This window comes from Bufo bufo, chromosome 5, assembly GCF_905171765.1.
Source record: "Bufo bufo chromosome 5, aBufBuf1.1, whole genome shotgun sequence".
Lineage (NCBI taxonomy): Eukaryota > Metazoa > Chordata > Amphibia > Anura > Bufonidae > Bufo > Bufo bufo.
The window spans coordinates 367,608,613-367,631,546 of NC_053393.1; the positions used below are offsets into that span (position 1 = coordinate 367,608,613).

At 46.6% G+C, this 22,934-nt stretch overlaps 1 long non-coding RNA gene across 1 annotated transcript; it reads left to right on the plus strand.

Moving 5' to 3' along the window:
• Window positions 1-1,591: 1,591 nt before the first annotated feature.
• Window positions 1,592-22,531, plus strand: LOC121002076. The gene is made up of 3 exons (XR_005779212.1): window positions 1,592-1,800; window positions 12,944-12,950; window positions 22,521-22,531. It is a non-coding gene; the product is annotated as an uncharacterized LOC121002076 (long non-coding RNA).
• Window positions 22,532-22,934: the final 403 nt, after the last annotated feature.

The window sequence follows — 22,934 nt, forward strand, 5'->3', positions numbered from 1 at the left end:
GGAAGTGACAAACAGATGTTGACAGCACACGTGTGCTGTCCGCATTTTTGTGGACCCATTGAAATGTATCCAAAACAAAAATGCAGTCATATGAATGGGCCCTAACAGTCAGTTGGACCCTAGCTTATCTAATATTGATGATCTATCCTAAGGATGGGTCATCAATACTTACAGGGGTTCTTTAGGAAACAACTAGCACTATACGTCTCCTAGTAACAATAGCTTTGTGCCCGTCCAATAGACGCCTCTTCTGCCATGAGGCCTTAAGCAACCATAATTCAATATATCAGGACAGCACTCAAAATTTGCAATTCTGTAGTCTTTAGTTTTGTCCGCCATAGCTTAGATCAGAAGATTCCATTCACATATGAATCAATTAGTTGCAACTAGTGATGAGCAAAGTTATGAAAATTTGATTCGGCTTCTTCACCGACTTTCACAAAGAAACTCGATTTGTGATGAAATACTTTGTATGCAGGCAGCACAATGAAGGGGAACGGTCAATGACCGCCCGTCATTGAACCCCTCAGATGCCGAGTTCATGGCTGTTCGCGGCATCTAGGATAAAAATTAAGGCCTTTCAGGGGTTAATCCGGTTTAAAAAAAAATACATACTCACCTTATCCATTTGCTCTTGGAGAGGCTGTCGCAGCCATCTTGATTGAAGACACCGTGTGAAATCTGGAGCTGTGTGACGTAATGATGTCATCACGTCATCACACTGGTGGGTCCGGTGACGTCAATTTCAGCTTTGCGGCGAATTTACTTTTTCTTGAAATTCAGATAGAAGTCAATTTGTTTGGCTTCGATTCGCGAAACATTTGTTTCAACGCTTTTAGGTTTATGAGAACACCCTCTTTCAGGCATATGTAGATGCTAGTCAGAGGAAATGCCGCCATTATGCTCTGACTATCCTGTACATATGCTTGAAAAAAGGTGTTCTCATAAACCTGAAATGTTGCAACTAATTGATTCATATGTAAATGACCAAAAATAAAGTGCTGAATTGCAGTAAAAATTGTGAGTGTTGTCCTGATGTATTGAATTATAAATAAATAATGTCATAAGAAAATCTTAAATATCTTTAATTATCAAAAGTTGCTTGTTTCCTCTAGGGGGTAATTATCATGATTCATTAAAATGGCTGCTGTCGTTAGGCTACTTTCACACTAGCGTTTCTATTTTCCGTTATTGAGATCCGTCATAGGGTCTCAATACTGGAAAAAAAAAGGCTACCGTTCTGTCCCCATTCATTGTCAGTAGGGACAAAATGTAACTGAACAGAACGGAATGCTCCAAAATGCATTCCATTCCATTTGGTTGTGTTCTCATGGCTGCAGTTTTCTTTCTGTCAAGAGATGCGGAGCAAAATGGATCCGTCATGACCCACAATGCAAGTCAATGGGGACGGCTTCCTCACTGCGACGTGTTCAGTGCAGGCGCAGTGAGGAAGCCGGCTGTCGGTGAACGTCCTTCCCTCACTGTGCCTACACCGAATACTGAACGGGACGGCGCAGGCTCGAGATTTCCATGGCAGACAGGAGACCAACGCTGGCCTGGCCCTGTCAATCAAGTATAGAAGGGCGTGGAAAGAGGTAAGTGAACAAAGCCTCTATGAGCAGATGCAAGGCCCCCCCTGCTCCTAGAGGCTCATTTGCATATTATAAAAGTTAGTTTTTCTAAATAACGGCGGCACATAATGACATGGGACTAATATAGTTATGTTCAGCTGACAGCACATCGCTAATGTCAGCCAGGTTAATACCCATTTCTCTGATGACAGAAAACCTTTAAAGTTTTGTAGGGAGAGAAACCATCGGGTGACCCGGGCATTTCTGTCCTTGCCCTGGCTCATCCACTTGAGAGGGAAGTGGTCAGTCACCAGGCGGAATTTTCTCCCCAATAAATAATAGCAGAGAGACTCGAGTGTCCACTTGATAGCCAGGTACTCTCTCTCCACTATACTATACCGGGTCTCAGCTGGGATGAGCTTATAGCTGAGGAAGACAATGGGATGCTCCTCCCTGTTGACTTCCTGAGACAGTACAGCATCGAGGCCTACTTCGGAGGCATCGGTCTGTACTATAAACTCCATTTTGAAGTCGGGCGTCACAAAAACTAGGCACCCGCACAGAGTTGATGTCACAGCCACTATCTCTGGCTGTGACCTTCCGTCCTTGCTCGTTCGGCGCTCCTCGCTGAAGTTTCGTTTCTGTGTGTTTGTGGTTCTGTATGGGTTAACTCCCCTGTGTTCCTATTAGGAGTTAATCCTCTGTCTGCTCCATGGGTGTGGCCTCTCTGCTGCACCCATGGAACCTGTATATAAGGCTGAGGTTTCCTCAATTCTGTGTCAGCTCTCCTGGTGTGTGTTGTCTTGTCCTGCTCCTGGTTTGTACTCTCTCTCCCATGCTGCTGACCCATGGGATCCGTGTCTGTCTGTGCTCTGTGGGTTTCCCTACTTGTTCATTTACGTCCTTTCCCGTCCTCTTTCCTGTCTTTCTGTTATCTGTTCTGCCAGTTATTTTTTAGTTACTTTGTGTGTTTTCATCTGTCTGTGTTCAGCAAGCCTTTGCAGCAGAGTGGCATGCGCAAGGCCATGCAGCTTACTACTGGTGGAGCAAGTCCTTCTCTGCTCATTGCCACTCCTGCTCCCTTGCGTGAACTCCTGCTTGTATTCTTAGTTACCTTGTGTGTATTCATATGTCTCGGTTCAGCAAGCGCCTAGCTGCAGAGTGCTATGCGCAAGGCCACGCAGTATACCACTAGTGGAGCAAGTCCTTCTCTGCTCATTGTCACTCCTGTTTCCTTGCTATGTATTTCTGCTTGTGTTATTAGTTGCCCTGTTTTGTATTTGCCTGTCTGTTATGTTTGCCTATGTGCCGTCGGTACCTTCTGGTACCTGTTGTCCATTCGTTCCTGCTGTCACTGTCTAGTTCACGCTCCAGAGTGGACCCTGGCAACTTCCTGCGGCAAAGTCTAACCCTACCATCTAAGGCTCTAGTGAATACCAGGAGTTGCTTAGTCACGCCCCTCTGGAGTATTACTAGACAGTGGCGCAGTGGGGGTTTTCTCCCACTGTGCTGACGGTACATAGAGCTCATGTTTTGTCTGTGCTGCCTTCCCTGCTTTTTGTTTGTGCAATAAACTCCTATGTGTCTGTACCTGATTTCCGTATGTTTATTGCATGATGACGCGGTGGTCTCTCCTGGGACCTCCAACTCGTGACAGTTGACTTCAAAGCGGAGAAAGCCTCTTCCACCCGATCATCCCAGCGAGCCATCATTGACTTGTGTCCCTTCAAGAGTCCTGTCAATGGTGCGGCTACCGTAGCATAGTGGGGGACAAACCTCATGTAATAGCCCATCATTCCCAGTACAGAGATCTATCCCATCATCTATTTATCCCCAGAACTGTGACTGTGACGAGGGAACATCCTCTGCGTCTGGAGGAAAGAAGGTTTGTACACAAACATAGAAAAGGATTCTTTACGGTAAGAGCAGTGAGACTATGGAACTCTCTGCCTGAGGAGGTGGTGATGGTGAGTACAATAAAGGAATTCAAGAGGGGCCTGGATGTATTTCTGGAGCGTAATAATATTACAGGCTATAGCTACTAGAGAGGGGAGTTATTCTGATTGCCTGATTCGAGTCGGGAAGGAATTTTTTATTCCCCTAAAGTGGGGAAAATTAGCTTCTACCTCACAGGTTTTTTTTTTGCCTTCCTCTGGATCAACTTGCAGGATAACAGGCCGAACTGGATGGACAAATGTCTTTTTTCGGCCTTATGTACTATGTTACTATGTTACTATGTTACTTGCCTAGTGGTGACAGGCCAGGGTAAATTTTGTATTGCCTCTATTTTGTTCACTTGGGGTTTGATGACTCCGCGCCCAAAGACATACCCCAGGTACTTAGTCTCCTCTAACCCTATTGCACATTTTTTTGGGTAAGCGGTTAGTCCCGCCTTCCGAAGGGAGTCCACTACAGCCTGCACTTTGGGTAGGTGACTTTCCCAGTCGGTACTGTGGATGACAATATTGTCCAGGTAAGCCGAAGCGTACCGACGATGTGGACGCAGCACAATGTCCATAAGTCGTTGAAAAGTGGTGGGGGCACCATGCAGACCAAAGGGTAGCACCTTGTACTGATACAACCCCTCAGGTGTGATGAAGGGAGTTTTCTCTTTTGCAGTCTTCGTTAAAGGCACCTGCCAGTACCCTTTTGTGAGGTCCAAAACAGAAAAAATACTGGGCTTGTCCTAACCTCTCGAATTTGGAAATCTCGTTCAGTTTACGAAAATCGTACCCATCTGGCTTGGGTATTAAGACTATAGGACTGGCCCATTCACTTTTAGTCTCCTCAATGACATCTAGTTGCAGCATTAACTGCACTTCCTCCGAGATGGCTTGTCGCCGAGCCTTGGGTACCCAGTATGGTTTTAATCAGACTTAATCGGACTTTGGCCTGAGGTCCGTGTTCCGACTAACGAACTTCCTGGCCTCCTGAACCTGTTTAGAGGAGAGGCTGCCAGCAAATTTTACGGCAGCAACCGCTTCCCTTGCATCAGACAAAGGGGCCGGAACCTCTTCCTCTAGATAACCTGGATGCTGGCTGTCTTCCGTAGAGGTCTCCCTATCCTTTCACTGCTTAAGCAAATTAACATGGTAGATCTGTTCCGGCTTTCGCCGCCCTGGCTGGTTTACCTTGTAGTTCACATTTCCAACTTTCTCAAGAACTTTGTAGGGCCCTTGCCACCTAGCCAGGAACTTACTGTCCACAGTCAGTACCAGAACTAAAACCCGATCACCCGGGTTAAAGATCCAGACCCGAGCCTGCCGATTATAGACCCGACTCGGCTCGCTGAGCTGCCTTCATATGATCGCTAACAAGAGGCAATACTGTCTCTATCCGATCTTGCATCTGGGTAACGTACTCAATAACACTTTCAATAACACTTTTATACGGAGTGGGTTGTTGTTACCATGCCTCTTTGTGAAGGTGTCTGCCATATAGCAGTTTTCATGGGCGAGAACCCAGTAGAGGGGTACCTCTCGCACTACGAACATGAGATAGGGCAGAAGAAGGTCCCAGTCCTTCCCATCTATAAGCCACCACCCTTTTCAACATATTTTTTAATGTTTGGTTAAACCTTTCTACCAGACCGTCAGTTTGCAGATGGTAAACGGACGTTCGTAGCTGTTTTATGTGCAGGAACTCATCACCTTGGACATAAAAGGGGACCCCTGATCAGTCAAATCCTCTTTAGGTAGTCCTACTCGGGAAAACATCTCCATTAACTCCATTAGCTATGAGTTTGGCCGATGTACAGTATGTCACAGTGGCACTGCCTCCGGGTACCGAGTGGTGTAGTCTAGGATGACTAAGATGTATTGGTGCCTCTGGCGGACTTCGGTATGGGGCCTATGAGATCCATAGCTATTCTGTCAAACGGTACCTCGATAATCGGGGGAGAGGAACTAGGGGACTACGGAAATGTGGCTGGGGGCTAGTTATCTGGCAGGTCGGGCAAGACTTACAAAACTCTTCTACCTCTCTGAATATGCTCGGCCATTAAAACTGCTGTAGTATACGATCCTGTGTTTTCTGCAACCCCAGGTGACCCCTGAGAAAGTGCTGGTGGGCTAGATCTAAGACGAGTTTGAGATAAGCCTTGGGGACCACCAACTGTTTAATATGCTCACCCCGTAGTTAATTTACCCGATACAGCATACCCTGATGAACCACAAAACGGGTAAACACCGACTCGGCCCAAGGTTGTTGTGGTTCACTATCTACTATAACACATTCTCCCAGGCTCGGTATAGGGTTGGGTCCCGGTGTTGTGCGGTACCAAAATTATCCCCGGAGAAATGAAGGTCTGCCAATTCAGGACTCCACGTCTCCCACCATTACACTCAGCGGGGTTGTCTCCCCCTCTTCCACCGAAGTGGCGATCACCCCTACCGCTAGCCCTTCAGACTTGGTTTCCCAGGGTTGTGGTCTCCCCCCTGAGCAAAGCCACTCTGCTGGGGTTACCCCTGTCTCATGGGTTTCGGTAATTCTCGTAGCAGGCCACAGTGCTGGGAAGTCTCTCCCTATTATGAGTTCATAATGTAGATTTGTGGCAACAGCCACCTTGTGGGTCCATCTACCGGCCAAAGTGGTTAGAGACACCAGCGTGGTGGGGTAGTCTTTTAAGTCTCCAAGGATGCACATCACCCCGACTTTCCGGCCAGTATACTCAGTGGACCGCACCAGGGTAGCCCTTACTAGGGTCACCAGACTCCCTGAGTCCAGCAGAGCCTCCGTCGGAGTGTCTCCCACTTCCACCTGGCGCAAGTATCTAGAAACTCTGGGGTACCTGTTGCACACAGCCTCCTGGCATATAACGACTGACGGTTGCCATAGTTAGTGTCCATTAGCTCAACCATGGCCAGGCTCCTGACACCGCCAGCAGACTATTGGAGCCAGGTCTGCCGTGGGTACATCCTGGGTAGGTTTTATCGGCTCAAATCTCCGGGCCTGGGGTGGATATTTCTGGGGTTTGCCGACTTCCCCTCCCGACAGAACCCTCCTTTAGATTCCTGGTAGCTTCATAGCGTTCCACGAGGTCCACCATCTCAAGGGCATTGCCAGGAGACACCTGACCGATCCAGTGCTGGAGAGGGTATGGCAAAGCCCTCCAGAACATACCAGTTAACAGACGATCCAGCATAGCAGTGGGACTCAGCACATCAGGCTGTAGCCATTTTTGCAAGAGGTGAAGTAAGTTATAATACTGAGGTCTTGCAGGCTCAGACGGGTTGAACCCCCACTGATGCACCCGCTGGACCTGGACCAACACCTTTACCCCAAGTCTTGCCAGAATCTCACCCTTCACTTTCTGGTAGTTGGCCGCTTGATAGTCTGGCAAGTCTAAATAAACCTGCTGGGAATCGTATGCCGGGAACGGAGCGACGACCTCAGCCCACTGGTCTCTGGGTAATTTCTCCCTTGTGGCCACCTTCTCGTACATCATCATGTAGGTTTCAACGTCATCTGCGGGTTTCATCTTGGGGATCGCCGCACAGACCGCTTTCCAGGCATTGTGGACGCTTGGGGTTGCTCCTGCCGTCTGCAAAGCTATCACGTGTTGTAGCAGCAGCTGGTTTGTTTCTTGCTGCTGCCTGTTAGCCTCCCGCTGTTGCAAATTTGTTTCTTGCTGCTGTTTGTTAGTCTCCACGAAGGCCTTCATTACTGCCTCCGTTTTTTCAAGTGTCATGGGTTCAAATTTAGCGGGTTTAATGCAAGACATACAACCGTGCCCAGCGGAAAAAAAACAAAACAACAACACTATTTCTGTGCTTACGCCTGCCTTTCTGCGCTTGCCAGCATCCTCCACCAATTATAGGGATTCGCTCTGGTAGTTAGGATAAGGGGGCACAGTACAGAGGCAAAATACAAGTTCGTAATTCAAACTTCAGTGTTTATTCACACATGGTGCCAAAAACAAAATGTCACTTTTGCAGTGTTGGTGTTACTCCACAACCAATGGCAAGTTAATATAACAAAAAGTCACCTTGGTGGCAGTTCTGCCTCAGAAAGTCCAAATACAGGCTTTAGGCGGCCTGTTCCCCTGACACATGGGTCTCAGCTCTCCAGCCCAGCACAGGCCTCAGATCCCAGCACACAGACATGGCTTCTGAGCCCAGCTGCCTATTTAAGGACAGCCAGGTGCTGCAAAAACCTGGACCAGCACTTAAAATCCGGTCCGGTATTGGACCTCACCTGGCTGTAAATCAGCCCAGCAGCACATGCTGGGAGGAAAATACCTGTTTTCCCAGACCAAACCTCTCTCTGTGTCACACCTCCTACAGAACCAGTCCTACACTGAGCGAAAATATAAACACAACACAACACAAAGATCTGAAGCGTTTTCTACATACACAAAAGACCCATGACTCTCAAATGTTGTTCACAAATCTGTCTAAATCTGTGTTAGTGAGCACTTCTCCTTTGCCGAGATAATCCATCCCACCTCACAGGTGTGGCATATCAAGGTGCTGATTAGACAGCATGAATATTGCACAGGTGTGCCTTAGACTGCCCACAATAAAAGGCCACTCTGAAATGTGCAGTTTGATCACACAGCACAAAGCCACAGATGTCGCAACGTTTGAGGGAGCGTGCAATTGGCATGCTGACTGCAGGAATGTCTACCAGAGCTGTTGCCCGTGCAATGAATGTTAATTTCTCTACCATAAGCCGTCTCCAAAGGCGTTTCAGAGAATTTGGCAGTACATCCAACTGGCCTCACAACCGCAGACCACGTGTAACCACACCAGCCCAGGACCTCCACATCCAGCATGTTCACCTCCATGATCGTCTGAGACCAGCCACCCAGGCAGCTGCAGCAACAATCGGTTTGCATAACCAAAGAATTTCTGCACAAACTGTCAGAAACCATCTCAGGGAAGCTCATCTGCATGCTCGTCGTCCTCATAGGGGTCTGGATCTGACTGCAGTTCATCTTTGTTACTGACTTGAGTGGGCAAATGCTCACATTGAATGCACAGAGATACCGTGACGAGATCCTGAGGTCCATTGTAGTGCCATTCATCCACGACCATCACCTCATGTTGCAGCATGATAATGCATGGCCCCATATTGCAAGGATTTGTACACAATTCCTGGAAGCTGAAAACATCTCAGTTCTTGCATGGCCAGCATACTCACCGTACATGTCACCCATTGAGCATGTTTGGGATGCTCTGAATCGGCTGTCTGCCATCTGCTCTGAACAGTGAAAACCGGGACTCATCCGTGAACAGAACGTCTCTCCAACGTGCCAGACGCCACCCGGGTGGGTGGTCTCAGACGATCATGGAGGTGAACATGCTGGATGTGGAGGTCCTGGGATGGTGTGGTTACACGTGGTCGGCAGTTGTGAGGCCAGTTGGATGTACTGCCAAATTCTCTGAAACGCCTTTGGAGATGGCTTATGGTAGAGAAATAAACATTCACTGCACGGGCAACAGCTCTGGTAGACATTCCTGCAGTCAGCATGCCAATTGCACGCTCCCTCAAACGTTGCAACATCTGTGGCATTGTGCTGTGTGATCAAACTGCACATTTCAGAGTGTACTTTCATTGTGGGCAGTCTAAGGCACACCTGTGCAATATTCATGCTGTCTAATCAGTACCTTGATATGCCACACCTGTGAGGTGGGATGGGTTATCTCGGCAAAGGAGAAGTGCTCACTAACACAGATTTAGACAGATTTGTGAACAATTTTTGAAAGTAATGGGTCTTTTGTGTATGCAGAAAATGTTTCAGATCTTTGAGTTCAGCTCATGCAAAATGGGAGCAAAACCGAAAGTGTTGCGTTTATATTTTTGCTCAGTGTAGTTCCTGCTCCAACATTCTAGGATGGGTTTTGAACAAAACTAACAAGACAGTAGCCATTTTAATTAATCATAATGTTTACCTTTAAACAAATATAGCAACTTTTGATAATTAAATATATTTAAGATTTTCTTATAATGACATATAATTTATGTTGTTTCTTTTCCTTAGAATAGGTCACCAATAGCAGATCAGCTGGGGTTCAACTGACTGTACAAACTGCTGATCAGCTGCTTACAGCTGCTCCGGTGCAGGAACTACACAGCTTTATCCACTGCGTAGTGGTCATGCCTGGTTACTGCAGTGGTGCTCCAATTCAAGTGAAAGGGAGAACCTTTTTAAGCTTGGTGTTTTTGTCGCTGTTGAAGCAAGTGGATAAGAATACATCATCAGCACAGATCACTTTGTTAAAAAAAAAAAACACCCGCACAGGCATCAACCAGAACATGTCTAATAATCGTTGCCCTATTTCAAGTTTTCAACTATTTGCATGGCAATTTTATTACACTGCTCGCTTACTGTAGCTGCACTGCATGTCTGGTATCGACTGTGAAGGGAAAGTAATTATTAGCTTTTAGGTGAAACCAGCTCCAGGCTTTGGATTAAAAAAAAGTTGTTTATAGTGTTCACTAGGTAACTGATTTGCATTCATGGATTAATTTCTGTAATCTGCAAGTGTTTGACATTTTGACAGGTACCTGTAAGGATTGGTGATCTGCTAATCCAAATGCAGCCTTTAATCAATTTGGATGATTTATTTTTACCTGGAGACTCTAAACTTATTATGAACGGTATGCTGGAGAATTGCAGCACAATTGGAGAGGAAATATTGTAGAAATGGACAAATAGAAATGTAAAAATGTGAAACACTGTGATAAACTATAACCACAGCAAAACAAATCTACAGAATGCAAACTTTATATGGCAATTTTCAAATCTGGATGAGGCTAATAACAAGAATCTTATCATTCATTCAAGAGTGAAGTAGAGTAATCAGATGATGTGTTTTTCAACTTAAAGGTAGTTTTTATTCTTTTTCACAATTTGATTCAGAACTGCAATAAACACAATGTTTTACATTTACTTACATCAGTGTTACCCTTCCTGTTTCCTGTGATGGTGACATCACGTATGTCCATCTTGTGTGGTGTTCTCTATGCAAAGTAACCCCCCAAAGTACTTCACATCATCAATCATGTGCTACTAACGTAAGTTACTGACTGTGCACATGCTCAATAATCTGACAGCGGACATTAGGCATCATGGGATATGTAGCATATTGCTGAAACAGCCGACACACCCTATTCCAAGAACTCAAGAGGAACACAAAGTTGTGCACCGGGAGCCAGGACACATCATTTTGCAAAAAATATTAAATACTCTGCATGTGCTAAAACAGTGCATCAATGCATGACTCTTTTATTTGGAGCCTGGAAAATCCCTTTAAGAATGACAGAGAGCTAGTTGTTACCATGGGGGGGGTGATCTGATATGTTCTGTAATGTATACAGTACATAGACTGATATTGTGCCGATAGGTGGGATGATAGATGCCAAAAGATCGCAAACAACCAAATGACAGATACAACGAATGGATCCGAGAAAATGTATACAACTGTCATAGAGAACATAGAAAGTCATACAAAGACTAAACTGTGCCAAAAGAATAAACCAAAAACAAATGACCTATTTTTTTAAATCAGGTTTTTATGTTTTGTTTTGAAATTCGTTCACAATTGGTTTGGTGGTAAAAGGTGAATTGCGTTATGGATTCCGTTACCATGGGCCGTAATGCAATTCTATAAAGGAATGCATAATGGAATGCCTTTAGAGGCATTCCGTTATTCATTCCGTCATAATAGAAGTCTATGGGCTGCTAAACAGATCCATCCCATTTCCATTATGCAGGGGAGGACTCCGTCATAGAATTGCGTTTCGGTCCATGGTAACGGAATCCATAGCGCAATTCTGCTTTTACCACCAAACGAAGTGTGAACAAATTTAAAAATATGAAATTCGCTCATCTCTAGTCACTATCTATAATTTTAATATTACAGGCATTTATACAATATATATATACATAACACAGGGTCCACCATTCAAAATAGGTGATACCACAATACCACAGTCCTAGAAGAGTCTCCCATAGATGTGTAACGTTGCAGATAAAGGTGACACTACACTAAGGCAGGTGGTGCAATCTGGTCTGGTCTTTAGAAATGGTGCCCTTTCATAGGCGCAGTCGGTGCCATAGCCACCGGCTTTCGGTTGTTTTAAACAGCAGATACCCAGGGCTAATGTCTGAGAACCCCTTAGATGCCATGGTCAATTGTGTTCACATGCAAATTCTTTTGCTGAAAATGTCTGAGTTAAAATCAGTTCCATCCATCTGAACAGGGTTTGCAGAAATCCATGCACTTGCTCCATGGACATTAACATGTCAGATGAGAAACATCAGAGAGCAAACACCCTGCAAGGAAGGACACAAGCTGGTGGTGGCAGTGTTATGTTCTGGGGAATGTTTTTGTGGTATTCTCTGGGCCCACTCATCCATGTGGAAGACAACCTCAAACGATTTAGGTATTAATACATCCTTGCAGACCACATACACCCATACAAGCTCATTGTCTTCCCTGGGGCGGATGGGATCTTCCAGCAAGACAATGTGACATACCACACGGCTAGAAATATCCAAAACTGGTTTGAAGAACATGACCAAGACCAAGCACTACCCTGGCCCCCTAATTCCCCAGACTTTAATCTAATTGAGCATCTGTAGGAACACCTTGACTGTTGTGTTCACTCTACGTATCCTCCCCCAACATACCCTCCAGCAGGTGTGGGATGCACTGCAGTCAGCATGGCTCCAGATAAGATACCTGTGACAGCCTACAAGGACCTTATTGAGTCATTCTCAGCTCCTCTAGCTGCTGTCCATGCTGCACTCGGCAGTTAGCTTAGTGGTCATAATAATGTGACTTTACTATGGGATGTACTGAGGAAATCCCGCACCTGCACCGTTCACTTCTGTATTCGGCGCAGGCGCAGTGAGTGAAGGCCGCGCTCCTGGTGCCGGCTTCCTCAGTGTGCCTGCGCCGAATACAGAAGTGAACGGCGCAGGCGCGGGATTTCCTCAACGATGCATGGAACTTGGACATCAATCAAGAGGAGTGGGCGGGCAGAACGGAGGACCTGGGCGGGATAACGGGTGAGTAGACGGAGCCTCTAGGTGCTGAATCTATGCCCAAATAGCACCTAGAGGCTCATTAGCATATTATAAAAGTGTGTATTTTAGCTTTAAGCATCATCCACTGCATTTCTTTGTTTGTATAGTAACATGGTTTGAAAATGTTCCCTTTTTTGGGGGACAGGACATGAAAGAAAAGGCATTCCCACTGTCCTTCACATACAGAAAGCAGCACCCAGGTGCACTGACCAAAATTGGCGATTAGTATGATACCACTCATGTAACCCTTCAGATACTATAGTCAATAGTGACTGCTTTGTTTGTCCTTAGGGTATAACTGATGTTTATTTAATTGCTCATATGCTGTAATCAGTATTAGGGTGAGTTCACATCTGCAGGGACTCCATTGCTAATTCGTTTAAAAAGACTGCCTAATGCCAGACTTTTTCATCCAGTAAAATAACAGGATTCCGATAGGAAACTGAACAGACTCCATGGTAGTCAACAGAGTTCAGCTCCGTTAGGGTCAGTTATGTAACCCTATCTGGCATTTCATTTTTTTACATTGTTCTGCTCCCCTAACAGGGTAGAACAACAGAAGAAAAAAACAGTGATGTGTTCCTGGCCTTAATCATGGGGACAGAGGTAGAGCTATGGCTATTATGTAACATGACTAATCATCATGTGTCTTTTAATGGTACATGCTTCCCCAACATTTCTGGAGGCGGCTTATCTTCCAGGAGAACAAAAGGATCAGATGATCATTTCCATTTCGCCTGATTATTCTCTCCCCCGACATCATATTTCAAGGAAGAGTCTGGAGTTCCCCAAACTCGACCAACAATTGAGTAATGTGTATGGGGCAGCTGTACATGTTTGTACATGCACTTTCTGTTTCCAACTTTAGGGTTCGCTTTAGAAAATGTGTCAAATAGCATTGGTATTTCTTTTCATTAGATGCTACATCCCTTAAGGAGGAAAGTCCCAATATGCCTGAAGTTGGTACCATAGAGACAGGCACAGAAACCACACAACGTCAGAATTTGCACATTTTTATGTTTATTACTGTTGGCATCATCAAGTGACACATATCCAGGATCCATTCCCGGTAACCTGGTCTAGCCATAGGCTGTGTAATAAAAAGTACTCAGTGTAGCAGCCCATCACCTAATATTGTTGGATCCTAGACAGGTGGAAACAAGCACCGATGAGAAGGAAAACAGCACACGTATGATTTTTCTACATGCACTTTATGTTTAACCTACTTGAGTGTTCACATTGGTAAACGTGACAAATGTCTGGTTTTTCTTCATATTAGATGCAGCATTCATTGGGGAGGAAAATCACGATATGCCTGAATTTGGCACCAAAGAGACAGGCACAGAAACCACACAACGAAGAGTTTCCACATTTTTATTTTTATTACTGCTGACTGCGTCAGGTGATAGGCTTTCACAATCCAGGTTCCCCTCCTCTTAACCTGTTCCAGCCATAATAAAAAGTACTCAGTGTACAGTGTACCATGACCGTACGGCTCAGCCTGTGTTGTGTAGCGAACTGTCACCTATGAGTAATATTGTTGGATCCTAGACAGGTGGAAACAAGCATCTATGAGAAGGAATAACTACCGCTGAGGGGTGCAACTGCACACGCATGCACTTTATGTTTAACCTACTTGAATGTTCACCTTGGTAAGGCCTCATGCACACAACAGTATTTTTTCACGGTCCGCAAAACGGGGTTCCGTTGTTCCGTGATCCGTTTCCGTTTTTGTTTCCTTGTGTCCTCCTTGATTTTTGGAGGATCACCAGACATGAAAAGTAAAAAAAAATTGAAGTCAAGTTTGCCTTGCAAATGATAGGAAAAAAACGGACACGGATGACGGACACGGATGACAATCTTGTGTGCCTCCGTGTTTTTTCACGGACCCATTGACTTGAATGGGTCCGCGAACCGTTGTCCGTGAAAAAAATAGGACAGGTCATATTTTTTTGACGGACTGGAAACACGGATCACGGACACGGATGACAAACGGTGCATTATCCGAGTTTTCAACGGACCCATTGAAAGTCAATGGGTCTGCACAAAATCACGGAAAACGGAACAACAGATACGGAACACAACAACGGTCGTGTGCATGAGGCCTAAATGTGACAAATGTCTTTGTTCACATTAGAAGCTACATCCATTGGGGAGGAAGGACCCGATATGCCTGCAGTTGGCACTATAGAGACAGGCACAAAATCTGAACAGCATAAGAGTTTCCACATTATTATTTTTTTATTACTGCTGACAGGGCCGTTTCTAGGGGCGGGCGGGACGGGCGGCCGCCCGGGGCGCTGTCAGAAGGGGGCGACGGCAGGGGCGCCCTCTTGTCGTTTCTCTGCCGTGCGCCCTGTGTGGTGTAAAAAAAATAAATAAAAAATTGGTTATATATAATTGCCGGCCGGCGGCGCCCCTCATGCTGCGCCTCCTGAGCGGCTGAGCGCTTGCCGCTCCTCTAAAGAATCTCCTGCCTGCTGTCTCTGCTCTGTGCTCATGTTAATGTAGCGTGGCCGAGCTCTGTTCGGTCCGCGGTACAGGAGCATTTGTTTCCTGTACCCGGCCGGACTGACAGGAAGTGCACACTAAGCACTTCCTGTCAGTCCGGCCGGGTACAGGAAACAAATGCTCCTGTACCGCGGACCGAACAGAGCTCGGCCACGCTACACTAGAGGTGACAATAGAATGGAAATGAGTGACAAGGGGGGGGGTGGAAATGAGTGACAAGGGGGGGGAATGGAAATGAGTGACAAGGGGGGGGGAATGGAAATGAATGACAAGGGGGGGGGAATGGAAATGAATGACAAGGGGGGGGGAATGGAAATGAATGACAAGGGGGGGGGGAATGGAAATGAATGACAAGGGGGGGAATGGAAATGAATGACAAGGGGGGGGGATGGAAATTAATGACAAGGGGGGGGGATGGAAATGAGTGACAAGGGGGGGTGGAAATGAGTGACAAGGGGGGGTGGAAATGAGTGACAAGGGGGGGGAATGGAAATGAATGACAAGGGGGGGGAATAGAAATGAATGACAAGGGGGGGGAATGGAAATGAATGACAAGGGGGGGAATGGAAATGAGTGACAAGGGGGGGATGGAAATGAGTGACAAGGGGGGGGGGTGGAAATGAGTGACAAGGGGGGGGGTGGAAATGAGTGACAAGGGGGGGGGAATGGAAATGAGTGACAAGGGGGGGGAATGGAAATGAATGACAAGGGGGGGGGGAATGGAAATGAATGACAAGGGGGGGAATGGAAATAAATGACAAGGGGGGGGGAATGGAAATGAGTGACAAGGGGGGGGAATGGAAATGAGAGTGACAAGGGGGGGGAATGAGAGTGACAAGGGGGGGGAATGGGAGTGACAAGGGAGGGGGGGAGGAAATGAGAGTGACAAGGGAGGGGGGGGGGGTAGAATGAGAGTGACAAGGGAGGGGGGGTAGAATGAGAGTGACAAGGGAGGGGGGGTAGAATGAGTGACAAGGGAGGGGGGGGGGGAGAAGAGAGTGACAAGGGAGTCCCCAGAGCCAGACCAAGAGCCAGACTGCAGCCAGAGACCAGATCATCTTATTGTCCTGGTGGTAAGTAGACAATGCAATATGTTTATTATGTAATTGTTTAGTTAGTAATACTACATTGGAAACTAATTTACCTCACATTTAGGGCCCATTCACACGTCCGTATGTGTTTTGCGGATCCACAAAACACGGACAGCGGCAATGTGCGTTCCGCATTTTGCGGACCGCACATTGCCGGCACTAAGAGAATATGCCTATTCTTGTCCGCTATTGTGGACAAGAATAGGACATGTTCTATTTTTTTCAGGATCGGAATTGCGGCCCCATAGAAATGTATGAGTCCGCAATTCCATTCCGCAAAAAGACAGCTACAAGAAGCTGGATTAACCGTAAGGGAAGCATAGCAGTTATTTTAATTTAAAAGCTGAGAAAGGGGTGGAACATATGTGATGTCTGATAAGGGGGGGGGGTGCGGCAATTTTTATCTTGCCTAGGGCGGCAAAAATCCTCGCACCGGCCCTGCCTCCCTCTGACATCTCGCCTGACCTGTGCCTGAGTGCCGAGTCCTCTCACTCTTCAGACAGTGCAGGCGGCACTTACTGATGTCACGCGCCTGCTCCTCCCACTAGGCGGCGCAGGCGTGTGACATACAGTGAGTGAGTGAGCGCCGCACTGCCTGCCTGTTACCGCCCACCCTGAGCCCCTGAGCAGTGCTGATGCCTGCTGTGAGGCGAGTGATGGTCTGGGGGGGCATTAATTACAATGGGGGGGCATTAATTACAATGGGGGGGGCATTAATTACAATGGGGGGGGACATTAATTACAATGGGGGGGGCACTGTGGGAGACATGAAAATGGGGGCCACTGTCACTGTGGGGGACATTAAGTTTAATAAGGATCACTATGGACATTATTTAGAATGGAGGCTGCTGTTTGTGTCATTACTCATTATAACTGTATAATGTCTGATAGGCCTAGTCCTGAGCTGAGTTATATTACCCTGCCCTGTATAATAATGTACCCATCCCTGATACCCCTTAGTTATATTACCCCGCTGGAGTAATATAACTAAGGGGTATCAGGGTACATTATTATACAGGGCAGGGTAATATAACTCAGGACTAGGCCTATCAGACATTATAGTTATAATGACACCCACAGCAGCCTCCATTCTAAATAATGTCCATAGTGATCCTTATTAAAAATAATGTCCCCCCACAGGCAGGCTCTGCGGGCGGCGGCGCTCACTCACTGTACCTCACGCGCTGCGTGACGTACAGTAGTGAGGTGAGCACCGCCGCCTGCACTGCCTGCCTGTTACCACCCGTCCAGAGCAGTGCTGAGAAAGAAGCCTGCTGTGAGTGAGAGCCTGAGTCTGTGGGACAGTGCGTCACTGGGTGCGTCACTGTGACCGTCCGTGCAATGTGGTTCCACATTTTTAACAATGGGGAGACACTTATTTCATCGAGCAGTTTTGAGGGGGGGGGGAGTTTTTTTGACACTCGCCCTGAGAGAAATTTTACCTAGAAACTGCACTGACTGCTGATAATGTCAAGTAACAGGATTTCACATATCGAAGATCCACTTCTGGTAACTAGTGTTGAGATAATCGAAGCATCCAAAGTGGAATTCGATCAGAAGTTTAGGAAAAATTTGTTTTTGTTTTTTTCTAAAATGGCTGCTGCACGTGTTACAAAGTGAAAGTAAGAAGCCCGATAACGCAATATGACCCATAATGCCATGCAGCCAGCCAAATCACCTGTGATGTCACAGCCCTATAAAAGCCTCATCCCACGCTGTCTCTGCCATTTCACTGTGAGGTGAGTGTTGGAAGAGACGTGACAAGTGCTTATATGTTAGGGACAGTTTTGCAGAAAGCTATTAGTAGAAGAATATTGGATAGGGTGAGTGCAGGGAGAGACTGTAGGGAGAGCACAGGGAGACAGCAGATACAGTGCAGGTTGAGTGTAATCGCCATGTGCATCTTGTTGAACTGCTGCCACAATCCCAGTTAGGGCTTATGCACACGACCGTTTTTTTTTGCGGTCCGCAAAACGGATTTCCGTTGTTCCGTGATCCGTGACCGTTTTTTCTCCGTGGGTCTTCCTTGATTTTTGAAGGATCCACGGACATGAAAAATGAAAAAAAAATCTAAGTCAAGTTTGCCATTGAAATGATAGGAAAAACCGACACGGATCACGGACACGGATCACGGACGTGGTTGACAATCTTGTGTGCATCCGTGATTTTTCACGGACCCATTGACTTAAATGGGTCCGCGAACCATTGACCGTGAAAAAAATAGGACAGGTCATATTTTTTTCACGGCCAGGAAACACGGATCACGGATGCGGCTGCCAAAGGTGCATTTTTCAATTTTTCCACAGACCCATTGAAAGTCAATGGGTCCACGAAAAAAAACGGAAGACGGAACCACGGACGCGGATGCACGCAACGGTCGTGTGCATGAGGCCTTAATCTGTTATTTTATATATAGACTTACAGTGCCTCAGTATTAAAGGCCAGTCTAATACAGTATATCGCCGTGTGCATCTTGTTGAGCTGCTGCGACAATCCCATTTAATCTGTTAGTTTATATATAGAATTACTGTGCCTCAGTATTAAAGGCGGTCTTAGGGTACTTTCACACTAGCGTTAGAAGAATCCGGCAGGCAGTTCCATTGCCGTAACTGCCTGCCGGATCCGCAAATCTGTATGCAAATGGATATCTTTCTTTTCCGGATCCGTTAGACTTATGCATTGAAATACCGGATCCGTCTTTCCATTATCATCCGGAATAACGGATCCAGTATTTCTTTTTTTTAAAGCTAAAAAGAGCTGCGCATCCACAGACCAGAAAACCGGATCTGGCGATAAGGAAATTTTCAGAACACTTGGTACCGGATCCAGCAGTAATACATTTCAATGGAAATTAATGCCGGATCCGGCAAGTCCAGTAGTGTTCCAGGATTTTGTCCGGAAAAAATACAGCAGCATGCTGCGGTATTTTGTCCAGTCAAATACCGTACAAGGGACGGAACGGAAGACATCCTGATGCATACCGAACGGATTGTTTTGCATTCGGAATGCATTGGGACAAAACTGGAGTGTTTTCTTCCGGTATTGAGACCCTTTACCGGATTTCAATACCGGAAAAAAAAACCGCTAGTGTGAAAGTACCCTAATATATTGCCATGCTTATCTTGCGACATTCATACTTAATCCATTAATCCATTACATTACATGGCCCAGGAACTGCCTCTGTGCCCTCACCTGTCCTGAACCTGCCTCTTGCTTTTGCTGCTCCTTCTGCTAGCCAAGTAATGGTAGCCACTGGCTCTGCTCTGCTTTTCAGCGAGGATGAGCTTTGTTAGGACAGTCAGCAGTTACAGGCCAGCACAGACTTAGATGAGAGGTCCGCTGCAGACTCCTCTGGGCATGCAACTACCGATGATGACAGTTTGGTGTCAGGTGGGAGCACATGTTGCAAGAGGTCAGGGACGTGCGCAAGAGACAGGTGAGGATGACTGAAGTGACAACCAAAAAGATGTAGATGATGATATAGCCCACCGCATGTGGGAGCTGGGTGAAGAGGGGGATCATCATCAGGAGGTGAGGGTGGCAGCGTGCCCTTGAGAAAGCAGGGTGGAAGCATGCCTGTGAGACAGCAGAGTGGAAGCAGTGGGAGATCTACAGCCAAACATGGGAGGGTTACACCATCTGCTACTTGGTAGACTAACTGTGAGGAACACACTAGCAGTGCACAGGTTCATAAAATCAGTGGCAGGTAGGCATCAAGCAGTGGTGGAGGGAAAAGGCCATACTCGCCAGTGTAGGAATTTTTCCCCAAGTCACTGGGGCATGTTAGCTTGGTGGTATGCAGGATGTGTGCGAGAAGGTTGCCATTCGTTTAGTGTTACAGCCTGATGCAGCAACCGCTGCATCTCCCACCGGCCCGTACCCCCTCTCCAGTAGCCAGGGATAGACAACGTCAGCAGAATGAAGCTGTTGTTTCTTCCTATTGACTTCAATGTCGTCTATTCCTCCTGATGCTCCTCCACCTACTCCCGAACACTTGTTTCAACAGCAATCGATCACTGAGGCGATTGCAAAAAGACAACAGTATGCGTGCACTCATCCAACAGTGCAAAAGCTGAACGTGCACCTGGCCAAGTTGCTGGTACTACAGTCACTCCCTGCACATTTCCGAGAACTGCCCTCCCAAGCCCTTGGTCCTCTTGGTGTCTAGTAGAGTTCACACCAGTGCTGACATATTTAGTTGTAACTATGGTCAAGGACAATATATGTCATTTACAGCCTACTGGGTAAATGTCCTTCCGGACCAGGCAGACCAGCAACTTGGCCAGGTGATGGCAATGTCACATCCGCATTGTAATGCTGAGATTTCTGCACCAATGTCCTCATCTGCCTCCCCATCCTCCACCTTGTCCTCACCCTCCCCTCTAGGCAAAGTTCACAATGGTCCTCCAGCATATCACCTATGCAAAGCTAGCAGTTGTCACGTGGTTCTGCACCTGGTCAGACTTGGTGAACGGAGCCAAACCAGGGAGGAACTGCTCCGTGTCATCAATAAAGAAATCGAAAAATGGCTGTCTCCTCGCCAGCTGGAGATAGGAACCATGGTTACTGATAACGGCAAGGACATTTTGTCTGCGCTGCATAAGGGAGGGATGAGCCATGCACATGGTGTACATCTTCAATCTAGTTGTCACCCGATTGCTCAAGTCTTCTACTGAACTGCAAGAGCTGTTAAAAATGTCCAGGAAACTGTGCATGCACTTCAGCCACTCTTGCCGTGCACAATACGCTCTCCTTGAGCTGTAAAAGGCAAAATGTTCTTCTTCAACATCGCCTGATATGCAACGTTTCCACCCATTGGAACTCCACACTCCATATGTTAGACCAACTGTACGAGCAGAGAAATGCGGTTAGCCAATGGCAGCTCATGCCTGACAAGTATGGTTTGCTCAGCCTGTTTGAGGAGACCACTTTATTTCTCAGTCGGCAAAACTAAAAGATGAATGATGTCATTCCACTACTTCATGTACTGGAGGGGATGCTGACAAATCTGATTGGCGAGGGATGACTACAGGCTATTAGACCCTCGCTACCAGTGAAAAATGGGGGCATTTTGAGACCTTTTGATAGGGATGCTAAAATGGGCTACTACAGAAGCATGCTGTGTAGTTAGTTGGTCACTGCCTACGAGCGACATTACCCGTCCTCAGGAAGGTCTGACCAGGGGGAACCTCTGCGCTCAACGCTCCACTGCCATGACTGGGAGGAGGGGTCAGGAGCAGCACCAGCTCCATATTCAGCAACTTCAGCCTGGAATCTCTGATGAGCGGTTTTCTTCATCCTACTTCTGAAGAAGCCATCCAGCAGCAACAGGACATGCAGCTGAATCTTAACCAGCAGGTCGTGGCATACTTGGAATGCACCATGACACCCATGATCCAAGATCCCCTGGACTACTGGCCATGCAAACATGAAGTGTGGCCGCAACTGGCCGAGTTTGCCATGGGCCAGTAGTGGTGTGGCATGAGAGCAGATGTTTAGTGCGGTAGGGGGCGTAGTTACCCCTAAGAGAACTCACCTTTCCTCTCAAAATGTTCAGAAAGTAACCTTCATAAAGATGAATCAGGTGTGGATCAACCCAGATTTCCATACACCAGTGCCTGATGCAACAGAATAGATCATTCTGCCACTAATGATCATACTGTAGGGTGTGTCAAGAAAACACTTGTACTTGTCTCTTTTTGCTGTTTGCAATCTGTGGTGTCTGGACTACTTTGATTTTGGATGTATTGACAGCTGGATGAAAAACCATACCAAGGAAGTACTAATTCAACCAGGTGGTGCATGGAATCCACACATAAAATGGAGCTTTGTTTATAGTCATTTTATATTTTGGTGAGAAAATGCTAGCTGATATTAGTGTGAGCCCCTGAGGAGCCAGTGCAGAGGATGAGAATGCTTGTGGCCCTGATGAGATGTTGTGTCCTGGTGTCCTACCACAGGCCATCGCTCCCTGGGGTTTGTTGCAGTAAAAAAGGTGATGTTAAGGAACCAGGCAGAGATTATAGAACTAAGAACATCTCCCTTTATTGAGTGCAAACTCAAATAGCAGCACATCCAGCAGCTGGGGGGGCTGGGACTGTGGCCAAAGATGACACCCAGAATTTTGCTAACTGACAATGTCTCTTTCCTGATTACTCCGACACCTGTGGCTGTAGATGTCCACTGTATAATGCAAGCTTCTAACTATGCCTTTACTGAACTGCGGTGGTGTCTGAAATTGTTTTCCCCTCACCGTGCAGTGGAGTCTGTATAGCTTGTCATAGCTCTGTTGACACAAATATACTGCAGCTTACAAATCTACTGTAGCCTGGGACCATGCAGGCTCTCTGGTGCAGTTGTCCTCCTAAATGAGCCGCCTCTGTGGTTGTCATGACCTGGAGGAGCTGGAGATGGATCGCATGTTCCCTCACTGGTCACTTTCTTCTCTACGACTGACTCCAATTAACTCTGCCCCCCCTTTACAGGAAGTCGGACCAACTCATTCCTACCAAGAGGGAAGTAATGGGATGGTAAGTCACATTTCTGTTGCCAAACACTGCCAACAGTACCCCATCTGATGATGAACAAAGTGTAAAGCATGACATTATATTGCATTTACATTGCAAACCATTGTAGTTACAATAGTAGTGCGCCCAGGTCTGGGGTACCACAATATGAATGGTCATGTTCACAGAATTATTCCTCATCCGTTTACTACATTTG